The 22,272-nt window shown below is 38.9% G+C and overlaps 1 long non-coding RNA gene across 2 annotated transcripts in view; it reads right to left on the bottom strand.

Moving 5' to 3' along the window:
• Nucleotides 1-445: 445 nt before the first annotated feature.
• The window catches only part of LOC125107592 (uncharacterized), a 72,396-nt gene continuing 50,569 nt past the window's right edge, over nt 446-22,272 (bottom strand). For both annotated transcript variants that reach the window (XR_007129605.1, XR_007129604.1), the window contains one exon: nt 446-586. This is a non-coding gene — a long non-coding RNA (uncharacterized LOC125107592). The remainder of the gene's footprint in view (nt 587-22,272) is intronic.

The raw sequence follows: 22,272 nt of genomic DNA, 5'->3' as shown, positions 1-22,272 counted from the left end.
TTAATGACCCCAGAGAATCAGAGCTCCATTAGGACAGAAAGTTTTATTTTAAAGAACTACTTACGACTCAGGAGAAGCATGGCAGCCAGGGGCCATGGTCCAGTTTCCTACAAGTTGGGGAAAAGCTCTGCCATAACCACAGCTTCTCTGCAGGGTAGGAAAGCAGTTTCAGTTGAAGAGTTTAGTTAATGATGTCCTGACCTTGGCTTAGCACTCTTTCTTTGCTCCCCTACACCTTTGCTCCCCTATACCTCCGCCATGACGCTGTCTCTTCTCTTCACTTTCTCCCTTTGCCCCACAGACCCCTTAAGGCACACTTTTTTTAATTTGCATATTTAAAACTATTTTATTTTTAATAATTATTTTGTATATGCCCATTCCTTTGATATCTTTTATATTATATTTCACCCTTGGTAATGAAATTCTGACAATGAAGAATGGGTTGAACATTTTCTTTTATTATTATGAAAAACAGCAGGTGTGGAATTGAAATGCAAACCGATGACCAGGGCTTGAACCTGGCCTGCCACTCATCTGCTGGGCCAAGTGGGCAAGTTGTTCACTCTCTGTGCCTCAGTTTCTTCATCTGTAAGACAGAGAGAACAATAGCACTTTTCAGAAATTATAGTAGGGTTTTCACAAAACAGGTTCTTATGTGAATTAAAGGAGTTAGTTGTGAAGCGTTTAGGATAGTACCCAGTACATAGCAAGCATTATAGAAATACGTTCGTACTAAAAAATGAATTAAAATACTCCATGCATGCTATCTACATTTCTTTATCTGGAAGGGGTCAGGTTTTGGAAGTGGGAGGAAGGAATTAACATTGCTAAGCACCTGGGGTGCCTGGGTGGTACAGTCCGTTAAACTTAAGCATCCGACCCTTGGTTTCCATTCAGGTCATGATCTCTGGGTCCTGGGATCAAGCTCCACGTGGGGCTCCATGCTCAGCGGGGACCCTGCTTCTCCCTCAGCCTCTGCTTCTCCCGAGGCTCATGCACACACACACACACACACACACACTCTCTCTCTCTCTCTCTTTCTGAAATCAATCAATCTTAAAACAAACATTATTAAGCACCTACTATATGCCAGAAACCATTAAGGCACACAGATTAGGCTCTACTTAATCCTTACGAAAGTCCTGTCCTCATATATTATCCCCTTTTACAGACGAAGAAATTGTGATTTTTCAGAGCTTAAATTGCCCACCATCATAGAGCTTCTGGGTGGTGAGCTGGAATTCAAACCCCAGAGGACCTGGCATCAAAAGCTTGCTTTGTTCCATTTTGTGGTCCTTCCCATCCCATTCTTGCTCCATGTTTATGATGCCCCCTCACAGTGGCTTTCCATTTTGCAGTGAACAAAAATTGATGTACTCAGAAGTGATACAAACCAGAACTTCTAACTCCCATGAGAATTTCCCCTAAAACTGTTAGTTTCATTTTGTTTCTGCTGCAACGAGAGTAATGGCATGAAAAATAGGACTTGACAACATCATTTATATTATAATTTTTCCCATATTATGAACTTTCCCCCTAAAACAATGCCCTTTATGGCAAAAAGATTAGCTTACTTTTGCCCTATTATCAATTGCAAAAATTACGCTTTAGTTTGGGGGTTTATTGGTAGTCAGTGAATTCATGAGCAAACATTTCTACAAAGAATCAAACTCAAAAGTGAGAAGATTAATTCATAATAAGTCAAATTTTGATGCTAAAATAGTTTGATCTGAGATTACCATTGACTACAAATTGCCATCTGTGCTTACTTGTTAAAGATGTCAAGTGTAATTAATTTAGTGGACCCCCCATTTGACAACCTCTGTTAACGGGATCTGCAGAATATATTCTGTATGTTAATTTTCAAATTGAACCTGCCAAGGGGTTGTTGGCTTTGTGAAAGTAACTGCTTTCCTCTTTGGACCAAACTTCGAAAATCCCATAAGGGGAAAAGAAATGATCATTTATTAAAGACATACTGTGTGCCAAGCACTCTGCTAAGTACTCTTACCCACATTAACCTTATTCATCCTCCGTGCATTCCTGCAATGTGTAGCTATTAGCTCCTTTAGTGAAAAAAAGGCCCAGAAAGCTTTTCTCCACACCCTATGAGACATGAGAACTCTTACTCTAGCCCATTATATGCAAAACTCATTGTTAACATATATGTGCAGACCAGATGTCCCTTTCCATGTTCTGGGGGGGAGTGCAGAGGACAAAGAGAAAGAAAGGAATCAGTTCACTCTATCACTCATGTGTTTCTCAATAACAACCAGTGTTCTACACTCTGAGAACTCCTCAAGGAGCTTGTGTCCTTGCTGGAGGGCTGAAGGGGAGAACCTGGTAGGCTGATCTTGTTCTTGTATGGTTAGGGAGGAACGCCATCTTGGGTGGAGGAAACAGGGAGTGGGAAGGAGAAGGGATTCTGGTCAGCTGCTGCTTGTGAGGAGTATCAGAAACACGACATTGATCCAAGTCATAAGAGTGAAGGGAAAGATTTGACCCAGGAAATTGGCCCTAAAACTCTGTATCTCTTCCCCCAAACTTAGGGGGAAAGATATCTCTGCATCTCTTCCCCCAAACCTAGGGAATTGAGGCATTGCCTCACTGCCTCATTTCCTGTCAGTCTCATCATTAGTCCTGCCCACTCGAACCCCTACACTAGCCTGCAGAAGCCTCCCTAAGTGTTCTGGGTTGGAGAAGTTCTCACCATGGGCTGACCTCAGACAGGAGAAGGGACAGATGAAGAGGATGTTCACAGTTCACCTCAGCATGGGAATAAAATGCATTTCTGACACCTCAGCTTGAAATACAACTTATTTCCCATGATATAACTGTAAGAAATGGTACATAGACTCTTAAATTATACTGGAGCTAAACTTCAGCAACAGTTTGTGAAAAATAGGTTGTTTGGTTGGCTGGTTGGTTGTTTTTTAATGAACTGTCTTGAGGACCTAATAACCATGAACACCAAAATTTCTCTAAAGAACAGTATCTACCCAATTTCCTAAAAATTTATTTTTTACAACATTCTTAGCAAAATATCATAAGATGGGGTTAGCTTAAAGTTAAAGAGCTATGGAAATCACAAGAATCTAACAAATTTCCACAAGTAGGAATGGGACAAATGACAGATGAGATTAGAAATGGCTCACGAGGGGCGCCTGGGTGGCTCAGTGGGATAAGCCTCTGCCTTCACCTCAGGTCATGATCCCAGGGTCCTGGGATCGAGCCCCACATCAGGCTCCCTGCTCAGTGGCGGGTCTGCTTCTCCCCCTCTCTCTACCTGCTTCTCTGCCTACTTGTGATCTCTGTCTGTAAAATAAATAAGCAAAATCTTAAAAAAAAAAAAAAAAAAGAAATGGCTCATGAAAGGAGTTACTAAAATTGACCAAAATGGAGGGGAAAAAGTCTTGCTTTACTTTGAAACAATTAAGTAATTCACAAAATACATTAATGCTCAAATTTACTACATTGTTTTCTAGCCTTTATCTCAGATAACGTGCATTCACCACAGGATAAAATGCACATATATGAATTTATTTTACTAATTTCTTTTCTTTTTTTCTTTTTTTTCTTTTTTATTTATTTATTTATTTATTTATTTTTTTTTTTGAGAGAGAGAGCACACATGTGAATCAGGGAGGAGCAGAGGGAGAGGAAGAGGGAGAGAAATAATCTTAAGGAGGCTCCACACTCAGTGCCGAGCCTGACATCTAACATACTGAGCCACCCAGGAGCCCCACTAATTTATTTTCATTTAAAATTTTATATATTTGGACTAGACACAGATGTATAAATATGTACCACAATTATTTTCTGAAAAAAAAATTATATTGTGCTAAATATTGTGTCCAATTTTTTAATTAATAAAACAGATCAAGCTTCCTGATTTTTATAGTCTTGCAATATCTCACTGTACTCTAGCTTTTGTTATTTTCAGTATTATCTGAACCCTAAGTGAGGTTTTCTTCTGTATTTTTATTTCTGGACTTCTGTATTTATTATTGGGCCTTTAATTTCTGTATGGTCACAAACTAAAAGAAAAAAAAATCCTTGCTTACGTTCTAGGCAAGGTATGGTAGCTAAGGAAAAGCTTGCTGTTTCTTTAATATTTTTCTACATAATTGGATCTATTTTAGCAGTCTGAATTATTGCAGCTATTATAAACTGAACAATGGAGGAAGGCCAATTATTCCAAAGCTGCACTTAATGGCTGCTCACCTAGCACAGATATCTCTCTTCAAAATCAGCTGCAACACAACATGCATTTTCTGAGAAATTCAAGAGGCAGGCTCATCAACACCATTAAATAGCATCATTTTGAACTCTAGGAGCAGACATTAAGAATCTTGGACCATCTGTACTCTTATCCTGCTTTCTTAGAGTTCTTGGCCAGTTGCACTCTTAACTATATTTAAAAATGCAGATCCATGGTTAGGAACTATGTCAAATAATTTTTGTTCATAAAATCTTCTATAGGAGAAAAGAATGTTCTCATATGTCCTATGTACTCAAAATAGATGTGTTTTCCCAAAATTAGCCTCAAAATTGGCTTGAGCAAACAGCCATAAGCATTAGAGGAAATATGTTGAGGCTAAAATCTGAATGAAAGGTACCAGTTGAAAGAGACAGGGAAATTGGGTAATAAAACTCAGTTTACATAAGAGACTCTTAATCACACAAAACAAACTGAGGGTTGCTGGGGAGTGGGGAGGTAGGGATAGGGTGGCTGGGTTATGGACATTGGGGAGGGTATGTGCTAAGTGTGTAAGCCTGACGATTCACAGACCTGTACCCCTGGGGCAAATAATACATTATATGTTAATTTAAAAATAAATAAATTAAAAAAAATAAAAAATAAATAAATTAATTAATTTTTTTAAAAACTCAGTTTAGAAATAGCAAGTGAGTAACATTAGCTAGTAAAATGGCCTCTATGTGTCTAGGAGTGATGTCACTAAGGCAAACCTGACACCTAACTGTTCTCAGGCTATTTGACTGACTCCTCTTTGCCTTAAGAAAAATGGTCACTGGGGGGATGTTTGTTTTCAGCACCTCCCTACTTTATGTGCTCTCCCATCATCGCTCACCTCAACATCTCGCTTCAGTTTCCTGAGTGCTTGGGATCCCTCCCTGCCTTATACCCTTCTTGGCCAGTGTCCCACATCGCCAATCTTTCCTGCCTTGTCCCTACCAAAGTCTATCATTCACTTCCTTGAGAGCAAGTCTCCCACTGAGGTGGCATAGCATGATTTGGGACTCAGATAGGCCTGGGTTCAAATTCTGGCTTGGATAATTATTAACTGTAAGAACTTGGGGGAAGTATTTATGAACATCAGTATGTTCATAAATGAAATGAGTATAACAATAGGAGTTCCTAAAAAGGTTGTTGTGAGGATTACAACATAGCACATTTGAAGTGCTAATATGATAACTGAAAAACAGCTAGACCCAATCAATGGATGCTATTATAAATGAGTTGATAATTCAAAGTAAAGAGGGAAAAAAAGGTTTCACCTTAGTGAAAAAATCTAGGAAAGAATGCACAAATGCTTCATAAAAATTATAAAACTTCAATGGGAGAAACTAAGGAAGATCTAAATCGGTGTGGTGATATGCCATGTATATGGATTAAAAGAGTTAATATAACAAGGATTCAAACCATTCCCAAATCAAACTGGATATTCAATGCACTTCTGATAAAAATCTCAATAGTCTGAATTTTCATATTGACCAGCTGATATTAAATTTTATAAAGAAATAAAAAAAATCCCAAGAATATTTGAGACACTCTTGGAGTAGAGTAACAAGCGAGAATTTATTCTGCCAAATATTAAACTTGTGAAGCTACAGCAATCATGACTTTGTGGTATTGTTACAGGTAAATAGACCCAGGGAAGAGAATTGGGATACCTAAGACAGATTCATGTTTATATTGATATGATATATGACAAAGGAAATGTTCCAAAACAAATGGGGAAATGACTGTCTTCTCATTAAATGATGCCAAGATAATTAGGTATCTAAATGAGAACAGAATGAAACTGGACCCCTTCCTCACACCATATACAAAAATCAACTCCAAGTGGGTTGTAAACTTAAATGTGAAAGAAGAAAATATAAAGTGTTTATGTATTTATAAATATCTCCAGGACATTGGGAAGTATTTTAAAATATCATAGGAAAAGAAAAGAGTATAATAACTTTAAAGTAATTGAACTCATGAAAAGACACTAAAGAGTGTGAAAATACAAGCCACAGAATGAGATATTTGCATCACATAATCCACAAAGAACTTGTATCCACCAGTCAATCAGAAAAAGGCGGACAACCCAATTAAAAAATAAGCAAAAGACTTGAACAAGCACTTCACCAGAAGGAAATGCAAAAACTAATAAGAATAAGCAAAGATGTTTAAGTCCACTAATTATCAGGAAGTACCAACTAAATCATAAGCAGAAAGCCAATGTCAAACACACCAAGAATGGCAAAATAAAAAATCTGATAAAAACAAGTGTTGGCTAGGATATGGAGGAATGAGAGCTCTCATGTACTAGTGGTGGGAGCAGAAATTAGTATAATTACTTTGGAATCCAGTTTGCATTTTCTAATTAAATTGGTGCTACACATAACTCATGATATAGCAATCCCATTCCTGGGTATATCCATAGAGAAATATATGCATTTGTATATCCGAAGACATGTACAAAATGTTCTAAGCAGAATTTTGATAATAGTCTTTTTTTTTTTTTTTTAAAGAAGTCTCTGTCCCTTCACCTCAGTATTTTGTTGGCACTGAGGTATTTTTTTTTTTAAAGATTTTATTTATTTATTTGTCAGAGAGAGAGAGAGAGAGAGAGCGAGCACAGGCAGACAGAATGGCAGGCAGAGGCAGAGGAAGAAGCAGGCTCCCTGACGAGCAAGGAGCCCGATGCGGGACTCGATCCCAGGATGCTGGGATCATGACCTGAGCCGAAGGCAGCTGCTTAACCAACTGAGCCACCCAGGCGTCCCAGATAATAGTCTTAAACTGTAAATGAACCCAGTGTCCATTAACAGTAAAATGGCCATAACCATTAACTGGATGAATCAATTGTGGTATGTACATTGGTACACTGAAATTCTTACAACAACATAAAAAAATCAGAGCTTGTTTTGGGGGAAGTATCTTACAAACACTATACTGATCAAAAGAAGCAGAGCACAGAAGAATGTATACAGTATATTCTTAACTGATATACAACTGAAAAATAGGAGAAACTGTACTTCGGAGGGGATGAAATTATAAAGAAAAACTATGAGTGCAAAGATGGAATCACCATAAGAATCAGGGCAGTGGTTACCGCTAAAAAGAGAAAGAGGGTTTCAGTTAGGAAGGGACACCCTGTGAACTTCAAAGGAGCTACCAATATTTAATTTTATATCTTGGACATTGGTTGCCAGAATAGTTCCTACATAATCATACATTACACTATACATTTCAATGTTTTTGCATTCTTCTGGATGTGTATCATATGTCAAATATACATATATATATATGTGTGTATATATGTGTATATATATACACATATATGTGTGTGTGTATATATATATACACATATATGTGTGTGTATAAATATATCTCCAACCCAGAAAGAGAATCATGTTGGTCTTATTTTAGACTCCAAAATAAAATTTATTACTCAGCCTCTGTGCTTTGAAACATAAAGCCAATGTCATGGTGACATCTTGAGCAGCCTTCCAACTGTCATTGGCAAGCTTTATTTAATGTTAATAAGATAACTTACATAACTTACATAAATAAAAAACTTACTATAGCCCAGGCAACGTGCTCAGGGTCCAGCACACATTAGCTGATTTAATCCTCCCAGCAACCCTGTGAGGTAAGCTATTATAATCATTTTATAGGTAAGAGTCATGCGTGTTCATCAGGGAAATATTTATGGAGAGTCTCCCTCAGATGGAAAGAATGGCAGAGGTGGACCCTAACCAAGGTCTGCTTGACTGCCCAGAAGGCATGCTGAGCTACCGTCCTGTGTCACGCCTTTGTTAACGCTGAGACCTCATCTTTCATTATAAAATCTTGAACATAACCAGATTGCTCCTTCACAGAGATGACGGCATTCACTCATCCTACCCATGTGCCAATCTCCACATTGGACTTTGTGGCTACACAGAGGAAGAGGACACTAGCCTTACCGTCAGGGAGCTCTTAGTCCAGAGAAGGGACTCAGAGAAGTAAACAAATAAAATCAGTAGTTTATTGGAGCTCAGAAATGGGGTGAGGACAAATAGGGCTGGAAGAAGAAAATAGGCAAAGGTAAGAGAAGCTGTTTTAACCAACCTTTAGCCTTTTAGCCAACCAACCTATTCTTCTTTATGACCTGTTCCTTTACTTGCCTCTAACTACCTTGAAGCTAAAACTGTCCTATCACTTGTTTTTTTCACTACTTGTTTTTTCACTGGGTTCCAAGTTTTTCTATTTTTTGTCTTAGAAAGTTTGATTCTTTTGGATTCCCTTCTGCCCACCATCCCGCCCCTCCCCCATCCTAGTTCCCCACCTCTCGTCCCTACCTTCCCTCACCTTCTCAGCCTCTTCCCCTTCCTCACCCTCTTTTGGCTTCCTGTATCAGACCTATTCTTTAATGTCTGGATCAAATGCACCATTCTTCGAAATCTTCCTGATACTCCTCCCGCCCCCAACACACACCCCTCTAGGAGTGAGTATTCCCTTTCTAATATCCTTCCACATTTCATTCATGCAATTTTTGCAGTCTACAGCATATTTGATTTTGTGTTATAATTATTTATGAGCATGTTTTGCCTCCCCTGCTAGAGTGCAAGCTCTTCCAGCCCAGAGACCGTGATCAGTTTTGCTTTGTGTTTGTCCACAGCCTTGCTGAATAGAAATGGGCACTTAACCAGAGCTTAGAGGTGTTTGGAAGCAACCTGGCCAAAGTTTTGGAGGTTGGATGGGTCTTTTGGAATGAAGGTGTCATGAATTGTGTAATAATAGCAATTTGCAGTATTTTAACATACTAAGACATTTTTAGTTGGGAAAAATAGAACCAACAAAGAGATGCTATCTCCAAACCAAACACTACTGCTGTATTTTCTCCTTTTGCAAGAAAAATCATTTATGAGGAAACATAGCTGTGCTTTCACATGTATAGAATATGGAAAGTATGACTAAACACCCACTAATCTAGTCCACCATGCTCATGAACTCTACCATCAGCAGTTATGACCGTAGAATTTAGAGCATGAAAGGTGTAAAATACCATGTTACCTTATGTTTACAATTGTTTTGTTTTTGCTTAATGTTACTGAATCCAATCATTAAAATCCTTTCAATATTTTGGTTTGGAAATTTCTCCTCTTTTTATTTCTTAGTGGATTTCTTGTCATTTCTTTATTACAGCTTTTTCTGGGATTTTTCTCTCTTGGAAAAAAATTTTCCAGCTACCAGACTTATAGAGTAGTTAGGAATTTGATGAAAATCTATGAAAGTTTGATTACTTTCAAAGACCTTTCCTTGAAATTTCTTTATGTTTTTACATGTTTAATGTTAAATGATCCCTAGGGAACCCCACTGCATAGCAAGCTAGAAGTTCGATTTAAAATACTCAAGTTAACCACATTGGAGGCATGCTTCCAAAAGAGAATGAATCACAGAAAAGGTGCAATTTTTAAGGCCTGTCAGTGGGATGCTAGCTTTGATTCCAAATCCCTCCTCTCCCCGACAGCGTCTGAGGACAGTTTGCACTCTCTCTGTGATCATTTGAGTCACCCCCACCAAAGGCTTGTGGCTCTGATCTTCCCTTCCTCCGTCTCTGGACATAAAAGGCAGTTATCCTCATGGCAGCACAGATCAAAATTGGCCTCTGTCTGGTGGTTGGGCATTTTTCCAGGGACACACTTGGGGTGACTCGTTAGTGGGGATTTAATGTGAGGAAGTACAGGGAGAGAAGAAGGCTCAGACAACAGCCCTAACTCTGGGCTTCATGACAAAAAGGAGCATTTTCAGGATGCCACATCACTCTGGTGGCTGTCCCTGCAGAACTGGGTGACTGCTGCTCTGTATACATTTTTGCAGTGGCCACAGGTGTTTTGAATTATTCATCAGTGAAAACATTTGGACGTGCTTTCCCCAATACATGCATTTACAGAAAAAAAATGTTTTAATTAATTTATTTGAGAGAGGAGAGAGAGAGAGCTCTCCCGTGAGTAAGCAGGGGGAGGGGCAGAGGGGGAGGGAGAGGAAGAGGGAAAGAAGCCCAAGCAGACTTTTCGCACTCAGCCTGGAGCCTGACCTAGAGCTCGATCTCACAACCCTGAGATCATGACCTGAACCAAAACCAAGAGAGAGATACTCAACTGACTGAGCCATCCAGGTGCTTCAATATATGTATTTTTTTAAATGTACGTAAATAGTAACAATGAAGAAACAATGAGATAAAGAAATGTAAATAGTGTTCTAATATTTTCTTCTAATGGCCTCAGTGGCTCTTGTAAACTTCACCTTGGATGTCATTGCTTGGTTAGGGGTAACTCCACTATTAGGGCGTCTCAGCTACCATCTGCCTCTTTTGCTGCTGCTGGAGCTAATAGAGAAATTCTATGCTATGACTTCTCCTTACCGTACTCCCTGTGTATCTCCACTTCTGCTTTGCCTCCTTCGGTGCTGATTCCGTCTGTCTGGGTTACACACAGACTTCCTAAGAAACGGATTCAGTGAGGCCCGTCAGTCACTGTTCTGTGTGGAGCTCTTGTGAAAGAGCTTTCTTGCCAGGCCCCAGGAGAACTGCTGAACAGCCTAGAAAGCTTGTGAGTTCCGTGTCAGGCCCCAGGCCAGCCATCTATGGGCAGCAGTACTACATTTTAGAATGAGGGCCCCAGTTGTGGAGGGGGTCGTGGGGGTGACAATTCCTGATGGAGACGATGCAAGGCTCTGTACATGGTGGTGGCACCCTTCTTCTCAGAGCCACTCTTCTGTGGTTTACTGCTGGGGTTGTTGATGACAGATCCTGATTTAATTCTTTCTTTCTTGTAGTCTGCCTCTCCAAACACCCTCAAACCCCTCAACTTCAGAGCCATAATTTACGTACCAAGTTCATAGTGGGGAGGCCCTGCTACTTCTATCCTCTGATGTCCCCAGTAAAGATGCATTCATTTAACCCACTCTTTGTTAATACAAGGCCCTGTATTGAGGAAGGCGATGAGTTTTCAGGACAATGTGGCACATCTCAGGATGAGTCCCCTTTGCATATTGAACCCTTCCCAGGAAGTAGGGGTGATTTTTTGCCCACCTCTTCCTCCATGTTGGAGCAGTTTAAATCTAGAACCAGCTGACCGCAATCATTTGTCTGGGTCTTCTTTCCTGGAGCCTCTGGACATTTGTCCAAATTGTATCCATGGCACTGGGCACAACATGCTTACTTGTCCTGCGTTCCCTGGAAGCCAAGAAGACAAGGCTTCCTCTGGGCCTCACTCTACCTGTGCAAAACAGCACAGAATGAAGGCTAAGAGCAAGGGCTTTGCAGCCATACCACCAGAGACCAAAATCCAAGGTTGGCCACCCTGTGATGTGAACAAATTACCTAATCTCTTTATACTTTGGTTTCCTCCTCTGTAAAATGGCAATAATGATAGACGTGCCTCACAGGATAATTGTGAGGAACAGCTGAGTTAGTCTATAAATGTTTATTATAGTTAGTGTTCAGTAAATTCAGGTTTTTACTATCTAAAAGGAACAATATACAGTTGACCCTTAAACAACGCAGGGGTTAGAGACACAGATCCCCTGTGTATCAGATAGCCACATATCACTACTGATTTCCCCAAAACCTAACTACTTAGAACCTACTGTTGACCGAAAACCTTACCGATAACATAAACAGTTGACTGACACATATTTTGTATGTTATATATATATATACTGCATACATATGTACTTCACACATACATATATATATATATGCATACATATACTGCATATATGTATGTTATATATATATTGCATTCTTACAATAGAGTAAGCTAGAGAAAAGAACATGTTATTAAGAAAATCATAAGAGAAAATATGTTTGACTACTGGGTTTATCGAAAAAAAAACCCACGTAAAATTGGACCCACAGAGTTCAAACCCATGTTGTTCAAAGGTCAATCGTACTTTTTGTGATTTTTCAGACAAGTGGGGCTTATTACACTTTTGGCTGAAACAATTGAAGATGAACAAAGTGGACGGATGGGTTTTATTACCCGTGAAATGCATGAGTACTGAACCCCATCCCTGATGCCATGTAAACACTCAATAAATATTAGTTACTGGTTTAGAAAATGTTAGAAAGTATAATTATATAAAAATGAGTATTCTTAAAGGGATTTCAGTATGCTTTTATTTGTTCGAAGAAAATGCAGTGATGTTTGTAGACTCTAGGGACGTGCAGCAGTGATCATTTCCACTTCTTGAAGACCTCCCCCTCCCCGAGCCAGTGTCTTCTGTACACCTCATAAAATCCTCAGAGGTGGATGGTGGTAATCACATTCTCCATGGGAAACGGATCATCCAAGAATTTGTGACTTTCATGGAGGTTGCAGGGCATTAAGGGGCATAAGGAGGATTTGAACCATGGCCCCATGGATGGTTCTAATGTCTATGCCCTTTCTGTGGCTCTATTTTCACAGAGGAAGAGCTGTCATCCAGTACCTCAAACGTCTAGAAACTTGATAGTAAAGAGCCATTCCGGGATGTGGAGTTCTCAGGCTTCCTAGATGTGTCACTTAAAGCACCCTTACCATTCACTTCCTAAACAGATCATCAGAAACTGGTGTTCATCTGATTAGAATTAAGAGACAGACAAATTACTGTATGAAATACAAGTGCCTGATGAACTTTTTACCAATGTCTTGTTTGATATTTCTTGTTTTTTTTTAAAAATGCAGAGTCTAGTAGATGTATTATGCAAGAAGGAGCAGGAACGTAACGACAGATATTTGGGAGCGAGGGGGAAAATTGCAGAGAGTGAGGAAGGGGGCAATTAATTTCAAGCTTTTGTTGTCATCTACAAAAGGAGTTAATGCCTACTTACCTTTTAAACCAAAGGGGAATTTGCAGGAAACATTATTTAATGCTTAAAAATAGGTTTTTAAATAATTAAGATAAATGCTAAAAATAGCTAGGCAATAAACCTCTTTTAAATATTTTACCATAGTATATTGCTAACATGACTTACATTCAGACTGTGTCCTGATTTGGATATTTTGTGTTTCTACAGTTTACTTTGTAGATCACTAATCAGAATTAAATAGTGACTATGCCTAATTATGATGATAAGTTTTTCCAGGCCACCAAGAGAATGACGATTTTTAGAAATAAATGCTTTTGCTCTGAATGAATTCTCTCTGAAATAATTTGTTGCTTAGATGAGTAATTTGTTAAGATAGTTATGATATAAAGGGGTTACAACCAGAAGTAATGAGATCAAATGAAACAACAGAAAACTTGGGACAAATGGCAAGAAAGTATAAGGTTTTAAACACTTAGACTGGGTGAAAGCCTTCCTGGGGAACAGGTAAAAGTCCTGGGTATTTGTATCAGCTAAGCTCCAAGGTGATTATGAGGCTGTTTATTCAGCAGGAAATATCCCAGTGCTTCCTAAATACCACTCAAGAATATTATCAAGCACACTACTAATGTTATCTCTTAGCTCCTGAGCAGGTTAGACTTTGGTGCCTGTGAGTAAACAAGTAATTATTTCCCGAAGTGATTTTCTGGAGAAGTATAAATTGTCCTAGTCTATCTACCAGCAAGAATTGGGATGTTTATCTTGAGCGATTGCCTGATCTTGCTGGGAATGGCCTGCAATCCCTTTCCATGGATGAAAGATTGCTCCAAATTTTGCTCTGAAAGAGAGAAGGCAAGGGGGTCAACGCTTAGGGACCAAAGACCCTTTGCTCTTCTTTGTTCCCACTTTTATTGGTCCTTCAGGATAATCACAAATCCTTATCACTGTTTCTCAAGCACAGGATGTGTGACAAGGGGTCTTACTGGAACTAGGAGGAGCTGTTTATGGGAAAGATACGATATGCTAATCTATGGTGTTAATCTGCCTGTTCTCTGAGTTCAGCTAAACGCTAAACAGAGCCTAAGGGACAATGCTTGCATCTCTTAGATCACAGGGTGGCTGTTTGGGCTGAGAAAGCCACTGGGAAGGCAACTCCCTGAGGCCTTCCTGGGGCTACAGGCCTCCACATTCCAAATGCCTACGCCCTTCTCAGAAACCTTCCCTGCCCCCAGCAGCGTCTGTGTTACATTTTAGCAAGCCAGGTAATGTGGCTGATTTCATACCCTCCAGTAACCCCTACCTGATCTGATATGGGATTGCAGAACCAAAGGCAGGAAACGACCTCTCTGAGTGAATCTGCTCCTTGGGAATCCGGATGTGATGTAAGCACAAACACCTCCAACCCAGACAATAATGCGGTCACATTTGATTCGCCTGAGGGTTTTTCTGGGCATCAGGAATTTTTTTTTTTTTTAAAGATTTTATTTATTTATTTGACAGAGAGAGATCACAAGTAGACAGAGAGGCAGGCAGAGAGAGAGAGAGAGAGAGGGAAGCAGGCTCCCTGCTGAGCAGAGAGCCCGATGCGGGCCTCGATCCCAGGACCCTGAGATCATGACCTGAGCCGAAGGCAGCGGCTTAACCCACTGAGCCACCCAGGCGCCCAGGAATTTTTTTTTAATAATCCCCAGAAGTGGTACAGAGCAGCCCAGCTGGAACCCCTGCCGGGACAGCTGAGATCTGCATCCCTTCTCTTCCCCGCCCTACGAATCTCTCTCGCCTCTTCTGATTCTGGTGCGTCTCCAACAGCTGCCTCCGTGGTTTTGCCTGAACTCAAGGAAAGGGGCCTATAAAACCTCTACCATGGTTCTTAACTGTGATGGTTAATTTTATGGGTTAATTTGCGTGGGCCATGGGTGGCCACATTAGACATCGCTCCTGGGTGTGTCTGTGAGGGTGCACTGAAACCAGTGGACTCCGTACATTCGGTTGCCCTCCTCAAGTGGTTGGGCTTTATCTAGTCCTTGGAGGAACTGAATAGGACAGAAGGCAGAGGAAGGCGGGCTGTGTCTCTTCCTTTTTTCCTGCCTCACCAACTGAGCTGGTAGGTCTCATCTCATCTCTCTCATCTCATCTCTCCTGCCTTCCAGCTAGGATTTATGTCATCAGCTCTCCTGATTCTCAAGACTTCCAACTTGGGCTGTATTACACCACCAGCTTTCCTGAGTCTCTGGCCTACAAGTTCCGTATTATGGAACTTCTTAACCTTAATAATTGCATAAGCCAGTACTTCCTTATATATTATCTCCTACTGTTTCTTTATCTCTGGAGAACCCTGACTGATACGGTAATCCTTTTAAATTCATTGACACCTTGGAGAATCTGATAAAAGCAATGGACCCTCTCCCAGGAAAATGCACATTATCTTGGCTATAATTCAAGCATGTTTTAGAACCCCAGAATCCCATCCCTAAAAACACAAATTAAAATCCCTATCTTACCTAGATAATGCCTGAAACCAGATGCTCAATTCTTCTCTAATTGGAGTTGTTGCCTCTGAAGTTGGCACTTGAGCCCAGGGGACTATGAAATTGTCATGTCCTTTCACAAAGAAGCGGAAGAGGCCACTCATGAAACCCAATGCTGAACTTCACGGATGAAGCTGTTCAAATATTACCCAGAACCCTGGAGGTACAGATAGGAATATACAATTCAACACCAGAGCAGAATTGCAAAAATTCAGCCCCATAAATGTCACATAAAAATGCCATGGGATGAATTGCTTTGGTCTGGTTATCAGAACCAATCTTAGCAGCAGAGCAGATGGGATTGACTTGATTGGTTTATTGGGTCTCACCCCTGCAGCTGCAAGAGAGTGGACGGACAGGACAGTACAGGGGCCACTGTGGAAACAACCACAAATTCAACACATGTTCTCTGTGGTTATCCTGTCGCTCTAGGGCATGCCAGATTCACTGCAGAACCTCTGACCACATGCTCTTGGAGCTTGTGACTCCAACGAGACGGCCACATCCCTAAAGTGTTCATCATTTGTCAGGAATCCCAATGTCTGAGTCTGCTTTCAAGTGCTTTAACAAAAATGGTTTCTTCATTATTAAAGGGCTTAATTTTTCACCTAAAATTTAAGGAACTATAGGATCAGGACATAAAAGTTTGTCGAACACAATTTAGTTCTAAGCAAGAAGCATTTGAAACTGAATTGCTTTATCAGTTGCTTAATAGAGAAATATGGTTTGAATCATAGCTCCTCCAACTACTCTCCTGAACTGGGATTTTTTTTTTTCCATTTTAAAGAAGAAAAAAACACAGTCATCTTTAATCCAACACCTCTCCACCCAAATGCTCATTGGTCCATTTATTTGAAACATTTCATTTTTAGCCTTTTGCATACCTTTCTACTTGGCAGTACTCAAAGTTAGAAAATCCAACTGAAATGAATGATAATCTAAAAGTCATTGGCTCGAAAAGAGAAAAATTTGCTCATTAACTATAGTAGTGAAAAGCAGACAAATAACATGTCTCAAAAGGCACTAGATCTAGTTTATGGATGAATTCTGCAAACCTGTCAAATAACAGGTTTATATTAATAGGTTAATATTTTAAACAGATTTAACAGGTTAATATTTTAAACTGCTGAAGAGTATTAAAAAAGAAAAGGAGAGGCTTCCTAATTTACTCGGTATAACTAGCATAAACCTGATTTCAAAATTGGACAGGCAGGGCATTCAAATGAAAGAAATTACAATCCAATTTGAAAATAAAGATGCAAATGCACAAATAAAGTATTAAGAAATCAAATCCAGTAGTATTTTAAAAAAATGCATGGTGACCTAGTAGGTTTCATCTCATGAATGGAAAGGTGGTTCAACATCAGGATACCTATTAATCTAATTCACGATATAACAAATGAAAAGAGAGACCAAATTCAACCCTCAATCATGATAATGATTATTCGAAACACGATAAACAAAAAAATAGAAGGGAACTTCCTTAAATCCCCAAATAAACCTGATGATGAAACATTAAAACCCCCTTTCACCATAATTGGCAAAAAGATGAGGATAACCACTGTCACTGTCACTATTCAGTATTTTTTTATCATTCTAATTATTGGAATAAATCAAGAAAAAAAATCAAGTAAGTGATCTGGAAAAACTATTAGAGAGGACTTACAAGAGAATTAAAAATGTGGATGAAAACAAAAACATACAAAATTGATGGCATCTGGAATTACCAATTAGGAAATATAATGAATAAAATAATGCCATTTACAATTAGCAACTCATCTTTAAATTACCTGATAGGGGGCGCCTGGGTGGCTCAGTGGGTTGGGCCTCTGCCTTTGGGTCAGGTCATGATCTCGGGTTCTGGGATTGAGTCCCATGTCAGGCTCTCTGCTTGGCGGGGAGCCTGCTTCCTCCTCTCTCTCTCTTTGCCTGCCTCTCTGCCTACTTGTGATCTCTGTCAAGTAAATAAATAAATTCTTTAAAAAAAAAATACCTGATAGGAAATGTTAGAACTATATTAATAAAATGAAAAAAATGTATAAGACATAAATCAAGGTGTATATATATTGTTATATATAGGCATTTGTATAGTTGTATCAAGGCATCGCTCTCTTTCTCTCTCTCTCTTTCCCTCATGGGAACACCCAACATTATAAAGACATCAAATCTACCTCAAATTTATTGATTAATAAATATGACACTAATCAAAATACCATCTGAATTTATTTAAAAATCTGAAGCTTATTCTAAATATCACATGAAAGGGAGATCTGGGTGGCTCAGTTGGTTAAGCTGCTGCCTTCAGGTCAGGTCATGATTCCAGGGTCCTGGGATCAAGCCCAGCATCCGGCTCCTGCTCAGCAGAGAGCCTGCTTCTCTCTCTCCCTCTGCCTGCTGCTCTGCTTACTTGTGCTCTCTCTCTATCTCTCTGTCAAATAAATAAATAAATAAAACCTTTTACATATATATGTATGTTTTACATATATATGTATTGCTTTACATATATATGTAAAAGGTTTTATTATTTTACATGTAAAAGGTTTTTTACATGTATTTATATAAAATGCACAAGAGTAACAGAGAAATTTATGGAGAAGAAGAACAGAGAAAGGGAGATCTTCCCTGCCAGGCAGGAAAACATGCCTAGTAAAGCTCTCATAAATAAAACAGTAAGATAGTGCATAGAAATAGACACGGCAATCAATAAAACCCAGGAGTCCTAAGACAGACTCCTCCTGTAAATATGGGGATTGAGTTTTGATATAGGTAGCAGTTTATTTTATTTTTTTTTTAAGATTTTATTTATTTATTTGACAGAGACACAGCGAGAGAGGGAACACAAGCAGGGGGAGTGAGGAGAGGGAGAAGAAGGCTTCCCGCTGAGCCCGGAGCCTGATGACGGGCTCCATCCCTGGACCTTGGGATCATGACCTGAGCCAAAGGCAGACAGTCAAAGACTGAGCCACCCAGGCACCCCTGGGTAGCAGTTCAAATAGGAGATAAAGGGTAAGCAATTTAATAAATGGCTACTAGATAATTTCCCACACATTTGAAAAAATATAAAGCTATAAAATACCAACATTTACAAGTAAGGTATTTAAGAAGGGAACAAAATACCTCTTGGAAGGCATTTTGTCATTCTGTATAAAAATGAGAAAACAAAAGTACAAAACAAAATTCAAAAATTATTAGGAGGAAATATAGGAAATTTTTTTTAAGATTTCATTTATTTATTTTAGAGAGAGAGAGAGCATGTGAGAATGGGGAGGGGCAAAGGGAGAAGGAGAAAGACTCTCGAGCAGACTCCACACTGAGCCCAGAGCTGAGATGGGTCTCATAATCTCAAGACTCTTAGACCATTACCTGAGCTGAAACCAAGAGTTGGATGCTTAACAGACTGGGTACCCCTGGAAAATGTTTTTTAAGTAGGCTCCATGCCCAATGTAGAGCCCAACACTGGGCTTGAACCCACAACCCCAAGATCAAGACCTTAGTCAAGATCAAGAGTCAGACCTCTAACTCACTGAGCCACCAAGGCACCCTGGAAAATGTTTTTATAATATTGAGTTGAGGTAGGCCTTCCTAAACAAGACAAAAATTTTAGAAACACAAAGCTAAAACAGAGAATCTCTTCTTTAAAAATTAATATAAAAAGACAGTAAAGGAGAATTAAAATATGAGCAATAAGACTGGGGAAATATTTACAACATATTTAATAGGTAAAAGTTACTATCCAGAACATGTACAGAGAATATATAAATCAATAAAGAAAACTCAGATTAGTTGAAAGATATAAACAATTCATGAAGTGGAAATAAAAAGGGATAAATGAAAAAATTCTTTTTTTTTTTTTAAGATTTTATTTATTTCTTTGAGAGAGAGACAGTGAGAGAGAGCATGAGCGAGGAGAAGGTCAGAGAGAGAAGCAGACTCCCCGTGGAGCTGGGAGCCCGATGCGGGACTCGATCTCGGGACTCCAGGATCATGACCTGAGCCGAAGGCCGTCGTCCAACCAACTGAGCCACCCAGGCGTCCCAAATGAAAAAATTCTTAATGTCACAGGTAATCAAGGAAATATAGATAAAACCTAAAAATATATTTTAATCATCAAACTGTCTAAATTGGAGAAAATGCTTATCTCCACTATTTGGTGTGGATGCTGGAAAATATACATTTCTATAAACTGTAGGTAAGAGTGTAACTTAATATAGCCTTCTGGAAGGCAATTTGCTACTTACATAAATGATAGAAATTTCCTAGGATTTGGCCCATCCATTCTACTTCAGGGATTCAAGTCTTTGGGAATATTTACATTTAAATATAGGAACATACATAACAAAGATGTTCCAGTATTGTTTTTAGCATAAAGAATTGGGAATAATCTAAATCTTAAGCAAAAGTTGGTATTTCTGCTACTATTGAATACTATGCAGCCTTTAAAAACAACACTTGAAAATCATCAAGTCATAAAGTATGTAGCTAGTAGATCCCATTTATAAATCTTCCACCACCTAAACATCTGTGTGTGTATGTCTGTCTGGGTAGGCGAGTGTCTGTGTATACAGTCACAGGAAAGGTTTAGGAAGGATCCATCAAGTTCCGACAACCAACATTATGTCATGAGCAGAAGAGAGGGAAGAGGCAATGTTACATTTTCTTCATTTATTAACTCTTTCGGTTGAGCAGCAAAGTGCAAGGTGAGCAGCAAAGTGAAAGGTGAGACATGAACTGGGAGAATATATTCGCAATGCACATATTTGACTAAGGACTTGTATTCAGAACCAATTAAAAAGTTAAATGGACAACTCCTATAAATCAATAAGAATTGAAATATACAGCAGAACACATCTAGAATGATAGATTAAGGATCTCAGGTCTACAGCCATACCACCCTGAACGTGCCGGATCTCGTCTCATCTTGGAAGCTAAGCAGGGTCGGGCCTGGTTAGTACTTGGATGGGAGGATCTCAAAATATCTGCTCCTCCATAAAAGCAGGCAGACAAAAATTATCAAAATAAAACTTTTTTGGGAACTCTGGAAAGTAATTAAAGGCTTACAACAATCCAAAGATCATCTGAAGACATCACACAAAAAAAGAAAACTATGGATCAATATACCTTATAATACTGACACAAAATCCTCAAGGAAATATAAGCAAACACATAAAATTAAACATAAAAAATACAAAATGAAAGCAACACATAAAATGAATTATAAACCATGACCAAGTGGGTTGATCCCAGAAATGCAAGGTTGATTTAACAAACAAGAATCAACCAATGTAACACACCAAATTAATACAATAAAAGACCAAGAATCACATGATCTTCTTAATAGAAGCAAGGAAAAAAAAAGCATTCAACAAAATTCAATGCCTTTTCGTGATAGAAACACTCACTCAACAAAGTGGTAGAAGGAAATTTCCTGAAACTGATTAAATCCACCTATGAAAACCCCACAGCTTAACCCTTAATGGTGAAAACCTGAAATCTTTCTCCTTCAGATCAGGAACAAGACAACAATTTCGTCACTTCCATCCAGCACTGTATTCAAGGTTCTAGCCACTGCATTTAGGTAAGAAAAGACATAAAATCCATCCAGATTAGAATGGAAAAAAATGAACCTATCTCTATACATAGATGACACCAGCTTACATAGAGAAAATCCCAAGGAGTTACACACATACAAAATGTTAGTACGAGTAAACAGGTTAGCAAGGTTGCAAGGTACAAGATACAGAATCAATACACAAAAGTCAATTATATTTCTATTTGTTAGCAATGAAGAATCTGACAATGAAATTGAAAAAAATAGTTCCATTTACAAAAGAATAAACTACTTAGGAATAAGCTTAACAGAAGAAATGCAATATGTATATAGTCAAAACTCAAAATTTTGTGGAAAGAAATTAAAGAAAACTAAGTAAACAGAAAGACATCCTATTTGTATAGGGTAGAAGTTTTAATATTCAGATGGCAATACTCCCCAAATTAATCTACAGATTCAACATAGTCCCTATCAAAATTCCAGCTAAATTTTTCCAGGAATTACCAAACTGATCTCAAAATTCATATGGAAATGCCAGGGATCTAGAATAGCAAATCTTAGAAAAGCTGGAAGACTCACAGTTCCCCATTTCAAAACTGACTTCAATACTACTCTAATCAGGAAAATGGGGTACTAACATAAGGCTGGCGTACAGATTAATAGAATAAATTGAGAGCACAGAAATAAACCCTTATATTTATGGCCAATCAATTTTTGATAAAGATACTAAGAAAATTCAAGAGGGAAAGAACAGTTTTTTTTTCTTCAACAATTGGAGTTGTATCCATATCCATAAACAAAATAATGAACTTTGGACCCCCATTAAACGATATACAGAAATTAACTCATAATAGATCATAGAAATACATGTAAGAACGAAAACTTCAAAACTCTTACAAGAAAACTTGGGAATAAATCTTTTTTTTTTTTAAGATTTTATTTATTTATTTGACAGAGATCACAAGTAGGCAGAGAGGCAGGAAGAGAGAGAGAGAGGAGGAAGCAGGCTCCCCTCTGAGCAGAGAACACGATGCGGGGCTCTATCCCAGGACCCTGGGATCATGACCTGAGCTGAAGGCAGAGCCTTTAACCCACTGAGCCACCCAGGTGCCCTGAGGGAGTAAAT

The sequence above is a fragment of the Lutra lutra genome, chromosome 8, assembly GCF_902655055.1.
Source record: "Lutra lutra chromosome 8, mLutLut1.2, whole genome shotgun sequence".
NCBI lineage: Eukaryota > Metazoa > Chordata > Mammalia > Carnivora > Mustelidae > Lutra > Lutra lutra.
The sequence above is the reverse complement of the archived record's forward strand: the minus strand, read 5'-3'. Positions and strand labels throughout refer to the sequence as shown.